This window comes from Acinonyx jubatus, chromosome B1 (genome assembly GCF_027475565.1).
Source record: "Acinonyx jubatus isolate Ajub_Pintada_27869175 chromosome B1, VMU_Ajub_asm_v1.0, whole genome shotgun sequence".
In the NCBI taxonomy this organism is placed as follows: Eukaryota; Metazoa; Chordata; class Mammalia; order Carnivora; family Felidae; genus Acinonyx; species Acinonyx jubatus.
The window spans coordinates 57,188,396-57,200,587 of NC_069382.1; the positions used below are offsets into that span (position 1 = coordinate 57,188,396).

Consider the following 12,192-nt stretch of genomic DNA (forward strand, 5'->3'; position numbering starts at 1 on the left):
ATTTTTAAGTTTCTTCTTTTCAGATTAAAATTGCATTAAAATGCCTTCCTTGGAAGGCTACATAAGAAATAAATAACACTGTTGCCTCCAGGGAGAGAAACTAGAGGTCTGTAGCACAGAGGTAGGAGGGAGACGATATGCCACATATCTTACTGTACCTCCAGGTTTTTGAACCATGTGGCTCTAGTACCTATTCAAAAAGCAAGTAACTAAAATTAAACTCAAATGGAAATTTTTTAACTGCATTCATTGTGTGCAGATCCAGAAAAATGAAAGAGTTCCCTAAAAATTCATTTGGGAAAACATAGCAGTTTGCCATTCCAATATTTTCAAGACACAAGTACGGTGACAACTTTGCAAAGTATGTGTATACATGTAACAACAATACCTAGAAAATGTATAAATTAATGAAAAAATTTAGTCTAACAGAGAATGGAAGTACAGGCAGCATTTTGAAAGTCAAGTTATATTTTTGAAAACAATTTGGCAGTTCCTCAAAAAGTTAGTTACCATATAATCCAGCACTTCTACTCCTAGGTATATACCCAAAAGAAATGAAAATACACAACCACATAAAACTTGTACACAAATGTTTACAGCAATATTACTCATAGTAGCCAAAAATAAAAAACAACCCAATTGTCCCTCAACTGATGAAGAGATGAATAAAATGTGGTATATTCGTGCAGTGGACTATAATTAGTCACTAACATGAAATAAAGTACTGAGAAATGCTACAACATGGATGAACCTTGAATGCACTATACTAACTGATAAAAGCTAGTGACAACAAACCACATAAAATACGGTTCCATTTCTATAAAATGCCCATAATAGACAAATTCATAGAAACAAAAAGGAGATTAGTGGTGGCCTAGGGCTGGTTGAAGGAAGGCAGATGGGGAGTGAATGCTAGTGGGTATTGAGTTTCTTTTAGGAGGGATAAAAATGTTTGAAGATTAAATAGTTGTGATAGTTGCATAATCCTCTGACATATTAAAAACCATTGAATTTTACACTTTAACCATTGAATTTTTTAAACTGTGGATTTATAAAAGGCTACTTAACTATTGTATTGTAATTTCAATTAGATTAACTGACATTTAAAATCAAAGACTAATAGGGGCACCTGGGTGGCTCAGTTGGTTAGGTGTCGGACTTTGGCTCAGGTCATGATCTCACAGTTCGTGAGTTTGAGCCCCCCACCCCACCCCCACCCCCGTCAGTCTCTGGAATCTGCCTTGGATTTTGTGTCTCCCTCTCTCTGCCCCTCCCCGGTTGCACTCTCTCTCTCACTCTCTCTATCTCAAAAATAAATAAACATTAAAAAAATATTTTTAAAAATCAAAGACTAATAATGTCAAGGTATGAACACTTGGATTTATCAAAATGAAAACCAACAGGATATCTTTTGTTACAAAAAATTTAGTTTGGATTTCTTACTTATTAAGCTGAAAGTATGACCTCCATTGAGTTAGTTATTCTGGAACACATCAAGTTGCCTGCAGTGATCTGCTCTCCGAACTGCACTTGATTGTGCAAGGTAGTGGGCCAGAGGTGAAAACATTTCAAAACTATAAACAGTCCTGAAATCAATAAAAATGGCCTCTAGGAAGCACTTTGATACATACAGATACTCAACTTGTGTGTGCCAGGACTACAATTCTCTTCTGCCCACGAACACAAGTCACAGGTCATGAAACTGCAGAAAATCTGCAAATAGATAATCTACTTGGGGATAGTGAAGAGTTTTGGCAGCATGCATATTTATAGCTGATTCCTATAAATTGCCCTCCATTCCTCACAAATTGTTTTACTGACATAGATGGCCAATTTCCTTTGTGAGGTAAAACATCCCAGCTTTTTTGCGTTATACAGTCTTGTTTTGCCAATTTTATAAGCTCCTAAAATTAGTATTCGAGAGATTCTTGTGGTAACTGATAACAGCACATACTAACCACAGTGACTCTTACTCTTGCCATATAAAATACTAACAAATGAGTTATCATATATGGTCAAATTCAGATTCCCTATAGGAAAATTCAGTGACTATCTACTCTTCTCTCTAAAGTTAACAGTTTTAATTTCACAAGTTTATAAAAGCAGATACTCCCACTAATAATTTGTTCAAGGTATTTTGCAAGCTTTTCAGGGGCAGAATTGCAAACTAAAACAAATGTTATTTATTCAGTTCATATTTAAAGGTAGAGAAGTGTGAAGTAGGAAGGAACTTGTTACTAATGTCCGGTGGAAGTCATATATTTACTAACGCCATATAAACCATTAAAAGGCAAATAATAAAAAAACAAACAAAAAATAAATAAAAATAAAAGGCAAATAATGATTCACAGTAGCTCTCATAAAAACATAATTTATATCTTTAGTCTGGGCCTCTTTCTTGTACTCCAGCCCTATCTTGTATCCATCTATTCTATTCAACTGTCTATATAACATTCCATATGGTGTCTAATAGACATTCCAACCTTACAGGTCCAAAAACCAGCTGCTGGTCTTTGTCCCCACACCAACTCCTCCTGAAGTTGTCCCCACCCCAGTTAAGGACAGCTCAATTCTTTGAGAGGCTTAGACCAAAAACCCTGGTGGCAATCTTAACTCTACCCCCTCCTTCACACCCCACATCCAATGTGTAGCAAATCCTTTTGGCTTTACTTTCAATATTTACCGAATTTGACCTCAGGATTTTCACCACATCTACCGCCACCTTCCTAATTCATGCCACCATCAAATCTTACCTGAATGTCTGGAGGAGCCTCATAACACGCTCACTCTTACTAACAGGGATATCACTAGCCCATACAGCACCTTTGTGTAAATTAGAAAAAAAAATATCTTTCTCCAAGACATGGATTTCCATCTGCCAGAACACTGCAGAAATAAATATATAAAGCCATGATGTGTACAATGTCATGGCCCTCCCTTAGATGTGGCATGCTTGTACTGCACTCAACATGCATAAATGTACAAGATTCCTTGATTATTGGCATATTATACTTTTATTTACTTATATTGCTTATTGTCTGTTCCCCCAATAAAGTTCAATATTTGTAAAGGCATGAATTTTTGTGTCTTGTTCATTGTTGTAGCCCTATCACCTTAAACAATGCCTGGCACATAAAAAGTAATCAATGAATGTTAATTTAAAAAAATGTCCAAACAACAAAATAATCACATCCCCACAACCCCTAGGAATGAGTTGCTAGCAGGATAACCTAAATATTCTTCTGAAATCACTTCATTAGAGGCACATCTCCAAGTACTCTTTATGAGGAAAGACTACCTGAAAATATAATTTCTTTGAGTTGTTAGTTCCATTGTAATGAACACTGCCATGATTCTTTACACTTTTAGTAATTTGTAAGCCTCAGCTATTGGAAGCAAGGTGTAATAGAAAGAGAACTGGATTGGGAGATGGGCAAAAGGGCCTTTGTGTTACTCAGAGTTCTCCAGAGTTCTTCGGATTCTCCAGAGAATCTCTCTATATACACATATAGAGAGGTTTATTTTAAGAAATTGTCTCACGTGATTGTGGAGGTTGACAGGTCAGAATTTGCAGAGAAGGCTGGCAGACTAGAGACCCAGGGAAGAGTTGGTATTGCAGCTCCAGTCTGGAAGCAATCTGAAGGCAGAATTCCCTCTTCCTATTGGGACCTTAGTCCCTTCTCTTAAGGCCTTCAATTGATTAGATGAGGCCCACTGCCTTTACTCAAGGTATGAAGATCATCTGCTTTACTCAAAGTATACTCACTTAAATATTAATATCATTTTTAAAAATACCATTATAGCAACATCTAGACTGGCATTTGACCAAATATCTGGGTACTGTGACTTAGCCAAACTGATACACAAAATTTGCATTACAGCCTCCAAGTCTAGCATGTGGACAATCATGGAGGCCTAAAAGAATGTGCAATGTTGGGTAGAAATCTAATTGTTCCACATGGAGAACAAGAAAAGGGTAGGATTGACAGATGGGGCCCTTGCCGATTCTTCTCTGGTCTTGAAAAGAGTCACCATACCTCATTATGACCCTTAACAAAACTTTAACGAAAGGTTGGGATGTTCAGGGGAAAGTGTAACAAACAGATTTATTTACAACTGTTAATAGAAGGGACTGATCTTAGAGCCCAGAGGCCCAACCCAATCCTTAAATCCCTACTGAGTACTCAGGATAGTTCAATCTTTACCTAAGGGATACCCCGCTTCACCAAAACCCCACATTATCAGTCTAGGTCCAATTCAGTGAGCACCTTCAAAAAAAAATTTCTCAAGTGCCTATCTTTGGTTTATCTTCCCCAGAATGACTGACAGTAGGAACAGTCAACCTCTCCAAATAAAACACCACCTTTTACTCTCAAAAGTGTAAAATAAGATGGACCAAATAAGATAAAAAGAAGTATCCACAGGATAGTTCTCAATATCTAATATCTGAGTAATTCATTCTTCTTTTCTAATGTTTATTTATTTATTTATTTTGAGAGAGAGAATACACACCAGGGGGGAGGGGAAAGAGAGTGAGGGGAAAGAGAGAGAGAGAATCCCAAGCAGGCTCCATGCTGACAATGAACCAAGAGACCATGACCTGAGCTGAAATCATGAGTCCCATGTTTACCCGACTGAGCCACTCAGGCGCCCCTGAGTGATTCATTCTTAAGTAATATCAACATGGGACATTGACATCTTGGTTCTGGCTGCACTGTACTTTTATAGTCTTTCCTCCAGAGTGGCTTGAAGAGATTAAAACAGCATATTTCTCTATTCATGATCTAGCTGAAGATCTTACTTCCCATACACAAATGTTTAGAAAAATAATCCACCATATATCCAGATTTGCTGGTGGGAAGAATGTCTTAAACTCTGCAGGAGCCTAGCCCTGCTAACATAATGGAAGCTACAGAGCATAGAGCTTTAGAATGTGAGCTTTGGAATTACACTACTTGGATTGAAATCCCAATTCTACCAGTTACTTGTCTATGTGACCTTGGGCATGTTATTGAACCTTTCTGTGCATCTATTTTGTCAATAGTAAGGGATTATAAAAGAGTTAGTATGAATGTTAAATCAACATACAGAAAAAGCCTAGAAGAGTATCTGGCACATAGGATATGGCTCAATAAATATGCATTGTAAGTATTATATTATTAAATAGGGCATTTAATATCTCACTCTGCAGCACTTCCACTTGGAATATCTCATCAGTTTCAGCCATTCACAAGAATAATATTTACATCGTTACTACTTCTATTATTCTGCATAACCAAAAGTGACTATCAGAATGGTATCTCTAAACAAAGGGAATCTCCCAAAGATAAATTCCAACCTCCATCCCAGAAGGCAAAAATAAACATATACGCTCTCTCGCTCTCTCTCTCTCTCTCTCTCTCTCTCTCTCTCTCTCTCTGCTGGTAACCCTCCCAATGGAATTTTCAAATTCAAACAAATTTTTAAAAACCTGATTTCACTGAACACCTTGTTAAGGAATTTTGGACTTCAGTCTAATAGTGATAAGGACCCAGTGCAGAATTTTAAATAAAGTGTGACTTGATCGAGTTTGTGTTTTGAGAAGTTCACTGTAGCAGCAGTATGGAGGACAGCTGGGAGTGGCTGTTGAGGAAGAGGTCCAAGTGCAAAGCTAATTCAGTTATCCAGACAAGAAATAAAAATGACAAAACCAAAGCAATGACTGTAGAAATTGTGCCAAATGATCTTCCATGGTCATCAAACCTCCAAAATACTACATTCAGTAATTACCTGCTTTTTATTTTATTCTCATAACATGTGACTTGTTTGCATCAAAAGTGGAGCGCCTGGGTGGCTCAGTTGGTTATGCGTCCAACTTCAGCTCAGGTCATGGTCTCAGATCTTGTGAGTTGAAGCCCCACGTTGGGCTCTGTGCTGACAGCTCAGCGCCTGGAGCCTGCTTCCGGATTCTGTGTCTCCCTCTCTCTCTGCCCCTCCCTTGCTCGTTCTCTGTCTCTCAAAAATAAATAAACGTTTTAAAAAATTCTTTTAAAGTGATGTTCATTGCATGGGCATAAACACTTGGTTTCCAGATGTCAGACAGAAACATATGAGCAAATGTCAGCTATTAATTTATCTTGAACGTCATAATCAAGAATTGCTTTTACTTTCCACAATAATGATTACCCTAGACCAAAAGTCAGTATTGAAACTTGAAAATTATTATGGAGAGAGCCCAAATGTCCATCGACTGATGAATGGGTAAGTGTACACACACACACACACACACACACACACACACACACACACAATGGAATATTACTCAGCCATCAAAAAGAATGAAATCTTGCCATTTGCAACAATGTGAATGGACCTAGAGTGTATTATGCCAAGCGAAATAAGTCAGTCAGAGAAAGACAAATATCATATGATTTTACTCATATGTGGAATTTAAGAAGCAAAACAGATGAACATAGGGGAAGGGAAGGAAAATAATATAAGATAAAAACTGAGAGGGAGGCAAACCACAAGAGACTTTAAAACACAGAGAATAAACTGAGGATTGCTGGAGGGGAGGTGGGTGGGGGGATGGGCTAAATGGGTGATGAGCATTAAGGAGGGCACTTGTTGGGATGAGCACTGGGTGTTGTATGTAAGTGATGAATCACTAAATTCTACTCCTGAAACCATTATTACACTGTATGTTAACTAACTTGAATTTAAATTAAAAAATAAAATAAAATAAAACTTTTAAATAAATTTTTTTAAAAAATTGAAAATTATTACATCATACCACCTTCCTCTATCCCACAACTCCCAGGACCTGGGCCTGAGGTTTTGAGAATCAGACACAGCTCCAAAGGGTCAGCAGAGTGAGGGACAAGAGGGGGCTAAAGCCCTCTGTCAGAAAGAATCATTGTTGCTGGCACCCCATTTTTATCTTCTGAGGTCACCAGGGATTAGCCTGACAGCTGCCCTTATATTACAGGACACAATCCAATTGCCAAGTCTTTCTTTTGTCCTTCTTTCCATAAAGCAAGTACAGAATCAAGGAATTATCTCTTCAGAAATATGCTGCATAAACATTACTTCTTTTTTGGCTACTTAAATTCTTTTTAATGAATAATTTCATTAGCTAAAATCTTATTCCTATAGAATAAATAAGAGAAGCATGGAGAAGAACAGAAGCGTACCAGTGTCACTCAGTTAATCAGCATCCCCATTGACCATATACCAACATTACAGCTAGTATAATTAATTGCTAGATGTTCAGTGAGACCTTGAGTTTCAATCCAGGACTCCATCAGATATTGTTTTCATAAACAAAAGATAAGCCAATCCCATCTTTTGGGAGATAGGAAAGTAGAGGAAAAAAGACAATAAATGTTAAATAATCTGAGAAGTGAGAATTATGTGAAATAAGTAAAAATTTTAATCATCAAAGCCAGAAAACCATTATAGTTTTATGCTCCCTTTTAGCAAATAATGTTCTCACTGACTTTTCATAAAATGAGAAATTCCATATACAATATTTTTCCAGTTTCAAGAAATTTTGTGTATCAATTATTTATAAAGCTATGTTTTCTACAGCAAGCAAGCCCCTCTTTACCTTATTTTTCCCATGACCATATCTCCAAGATTTTCTTTTTATCTTTCATGGTAAAAGAAAGTAGTAACTCTTGTGACTAATGTCCCAAGATACAAACTCTCAAATAAACAAACACAAACTATGCAACACTGCATGATAGAAAACATTTTTCTGGAAAGAAAATATTAATCTTATCTGGCACATCCTAATATATTTGTGGCAATAAATTCTGCTTTTCTCATCCATTAGATTTTCTTCATGGGTCTTTTTGTTTAAATAGATACATAGTAGCTTAAATAAATAAACCAGGTCTTCACATCCACACTTTCAAGTATCATCTGTCTCTTTAGAAAAAATGCGCTGACAAAGACTGAGCTGATTCTATTGTTAGATTTCTTTTTTTTTTTAATACTTCCTGACTGTTGCCATCCCTCAATATACCCAAGAATCAAAACAAATAAACACATGTTCCAAGGGCATTTACCTGGGAAGGGTTTTTTTCCTCAGAAGGACAAAGTGTTTCTCAGATCCAGCATTCCCAGGGGCTGATTAGAAATGAGCTTACAAGACACATACACATACGCTCACTCATATGTTCTTCCCATAAACTGAAACAATAAAGAAGAAGGTCAAAACATCTCTCCTCCACTGGGAAAAGATGGTATGTCATTTTTAAGAAAAACTAAAGTTTGTGATTTTTTTCCCCTTTGAGCATCTCACTAAAATTGGCATTTCCATTATACATCTAAACAGGAGCTTCAGCACCACTTTGCACTCTTAGTTCAAGAAAAGTCACAGAACAGGATGCAAGCTAGAAAGCACTTCTGAGTTGTAAATGGGAAAGCACAGATTATTTAAAATCCTAAACCAAGCTGACAATCATATTCATCATTTATTGGGCATTTGCTATGTACCAGACTTTGTACTAGGGGCATATATATGTTATAATTGGACAATAATCTAGTAAAATGGGTGTAATCCACATGGTTTACAGATAACAAAAGCCAGGCTAAAGAAGTCAAGTAATTTTCCCAAGATAACACAACCAATAAATAACCAGACCTAGATTCAAAGTCCTATCTCTTCAGCCCTTTAATCCACAAATATTTGATAAATGCCTTCTATGACCCAGGCACTGTTCTAGGACCTGGTAATATAGCAGGAAGCTTACATTCAGGTAGGGGAAAAAGACAATAGACAAATGTGTGTGTGTGTGTGTGTGTGTGTGTGTGTGTGTGTATACAAATAGATCTAGATCCAGTTGTGTAGTCAGGGAATGAGGATTATCACAAAGGAAAATGAAGCAGATTGAGAGGACAGGACAGAACAAGGGGCGCCATTTTGGATGAGGTGCCCTGGGAAGGCTTCTCTGAGAAGATAATGCCCAAGCAGGCCAGAATGAAGGCCCCTTCCTCTTTCAGGGGAAGCAGACTTCCAAGCAGAGGGAAGAGTGTGACTGAAGGCTGAGGGGGTGGCGGTGGGTGTAGCATGCCGGAGTTAACAATCGCAGAGATGTGGGGTTAAACAATCAGCAAGAGGGAGCAGGACAGGAGATGAGGCTGGAGGTACAGCTGATGGAAAGAACCCTGGATCCTACTGTAAATACATGAGAAGAAGCTGAGGTATTGGGAGCAGTGGATGAGATCACCTGTTTCACTCGAAAGCCACCTACCAGTCCCTGCTTCACCTCCGTCCCCAGAGGAGGCAATTTCCCCTCTCACTTGCTCAGAACCTGCCTCTGCCCTAGGACTCATAGTCTGTTTCCCTGATGACAATCTTATAGCTACATAGCCATCGGTGGCTTTTCACTGCTGTCCTTCCTTCTCCCCTATGGAAATTTATGAGCCTGTACCTCCTCTGCTAAGGGCAGCCTTCTGAGTCTTCCCTGGAAATCACCACCCGAAGTTGACTAAAGAAGACTAGAACAGACTTTCCAAGACACATCCCCATGGCTTCCGCTACTCTGTAAATACAACATCCCCACCAATTTTGTGTCTTGATCTTCTTCATCATGGAGCCCCTATAGTGCTCTGGATACACCTAGGAGCTGGGGAAACAGCAGCGAAAAAGATAAAAGTCCATCTCCACACCGAGTTTACAGTCTATGTGCATCTATGTAGTGATTCTCAATCAGGAAAGCGTGAGAAGGCCTTGTAGCTTGAAAAAGTGATTAAAATAAAATATTTGCTTTATTTTTAGTCACACTACTTTGTTTATTTTTTTAGTGTTTATTTTTGTGTGTGAGAGAGAGAAAGAGCAAGCAGGGGAGGGGCAGAGAAAGAGGGAGACACAGAATCCAAAGCAGGCTCCAGGCTGTGAGCTGTCAGCACAGAGCCTGATGTGGAGCTTGAACTCACAAACCATGAGATCATGACGTAAGCTCAAGTCGGACGCTTAACCAACAGAGCCACCCAGGCGCCCCTATTTTGTTTATTTTAAGATATGAAATAACTTTAAAGGAGAGCATGCTTTGTGCACGCCAGGAGAAAATAGGCTTTAAAAGGCTGAAAACAGTGGAACAGAGGGCTTCAGTAGTAAGTGCTTTATTTTTGTTATGGAAACTGAGATAGTAACTAAAGCAGGAATTTCAAATGATAAAACAGGGGAACTGTCATGAAACCCACTAGGGAGACAACTTGAGGGCAAGAAGAATCTTCTCAGATCACCCACTAATTCCTCCTCATGCGCAGGGTCTGACCCCATTCAAACAGGACTTTGTGCATCCCTGACTCAGTGGTTTACATCTTCTGTTCTTACTGGTGTTGCTTTGAGGTACTTCTCTGGCCAAAACCATTAGATATTCCCATGAAGCTATATTTTGCCTTTTTTCTTTATTAAAAAACTAATTTTAAGGGCAGGGCAATCTAGACAGCTTGCTTTGTTATACTTATCCTTCAGAGCACACAGCACAGTGCAGGTCACATACCAGAGACCTCAAAGTTACTGATCAATTCATTGCCTCATCTCCTACCTGTCAACTGCCTGTAGGCCTATATGTGTGATATATCATATATCAATTATACATGTATATGTAAATAGGTACATATTATATTTGTGTGTGTATGTCTATATCAATATATCTTTTAGCTTATAACATTGCTCATGGCCATTATCCCAACAGATTTTGGGCCTTGATTTTTTTTTTTCCTCATGGAGCAAGATTAACTCAGAATCATAGTCATAGCTACACCTTCCAGGGCAAGCACCTTCTAGAGTTTCTCTAGGATGGCAAAGTATTTTCTGGACATTGGCCCCCAGTGTTTCTTTCTTACATCCTTTCAGAAACTAAACATTATCAAGGAAAATTTCCCAGTCTCTAAAATCCCTGGAGGGAGTTGAGGTGGAGAAGGTGAAGGGGGGAGCCGCTGACCCCACCCTCCCCCTGCTGACACAGACACTCCCTTCTCAGTGCTTCCCCACCAGGACTCCCTGGATCCAGGAGCACAAGTGTCCCCCAGCCTACTCCCTGGAGAACTAAACCCGAGAGAAAAGCAACCCAGTTAGAGACCAGATTGATGCCTGAGAAAGAGATTTAAACTGGGACATTTTTATCCTTCAGCTGTTGGATATGGAAAACAAATACACATTCCACTCTCTCCAAGAACAGGTGAAGGTATTTCATAAGCAAATGGTCAGCTGGGTGGCTTTAGGCTGAGTTTCCCACCCCTTCTGCATCCCTTCTTGTCCCTTCTCTTCTTTCTGGCAGTAAATTCCTAGCCCCAAGTGTTCTTTACAACTCACATTTTCTACCAGTATTTACTGAGGAGCCCACAATGTGCTCTGTGCTTGCTGCTGTGTGACTATAAAAGACATTTATCAACAATATGGTCCTGGAATTGTTTACATTCCAGGTGGAAAATAAAAACAAGTAAGAAACATATACAGAAGCTGTGCAATAATGACTTAAAAGAGTCCAGAAGTGTTGGTGGAAGGCGCTGTGGACGATAGAGACCTAAGCTGAACTTGGAAGGGTGAATGGCATTTGTACACAGGAGTGGCTCACAGACCATTCCCAGTGAGGCAAGGGTGGGGCATGATGCACAAGAGGAGTGGGAAGGTCAGTGAACAGACCTGTCGGATTCCATCAGAGGTAACAGCATGAACATTCATGTGTGGATATGTCCAATTTGTAATACCTGCATATTCTTCTTCTTTCCTCCTCTCTCTCAAGGGTAGGTGAATGGAAGCACACAATGCAGAATGATTCATAACTTCTCAAGGAGAAGCTGGCATAATTCAATATAGGGAGATATCCCAAATCAATATTATCACTCCCCCAGAGAAAAATCACAGACACTCCTCAAAGTGAGAAATAAATGGAACCAGAAGTAGATGTCACTCCACCCACAAAGCAACAAGAGGAAAATCTCAAGATGCTATTATTTCTTCTTCTCTCCTCTCTTTCCTCTACCTTCACTGGAGATGTTTGCTCTTTCAGCTCTTGCTTTCTGCTTTTGTATACCATCTACCCCATAGGATTTCAAAGAATATGCATAAACTCTGAATCATAAGACTAAAATGAGCACCATTCCGAGAACTTGAATGTGCCATGGAGATTCACAGCCAGGATATGTGTAGGCTGGCTGAAAGTGAGGACTGGGTTTTTTTGCAATCCTTTTTAACAC

At 38.9% G+C, this 12,192-nt stretch overlaps 1 long non-coding RNA gene across 1 annotated transcript in view; it reads right to left on the reverse strand.

Annotated features, from left to right (window-relative positions):
• LOC113602267 (uncharacterized) overlaps nt 1-12,192 on the reverse strand; it is a 293,893-nt gene that overhangs the window by 155,214 nt on the left and 126,487 nt on the right. Inside the window, exon 5 of the long non-coding RNA XR_008296039.1 lies at nt 8,052-8,175. This is a non-coding gene — a long non-coding RNA (uncharacterized LOC113602267). The remainder of the gene's footprint in view (nt 1-8,051; nt 8,176-12,192) is intronic.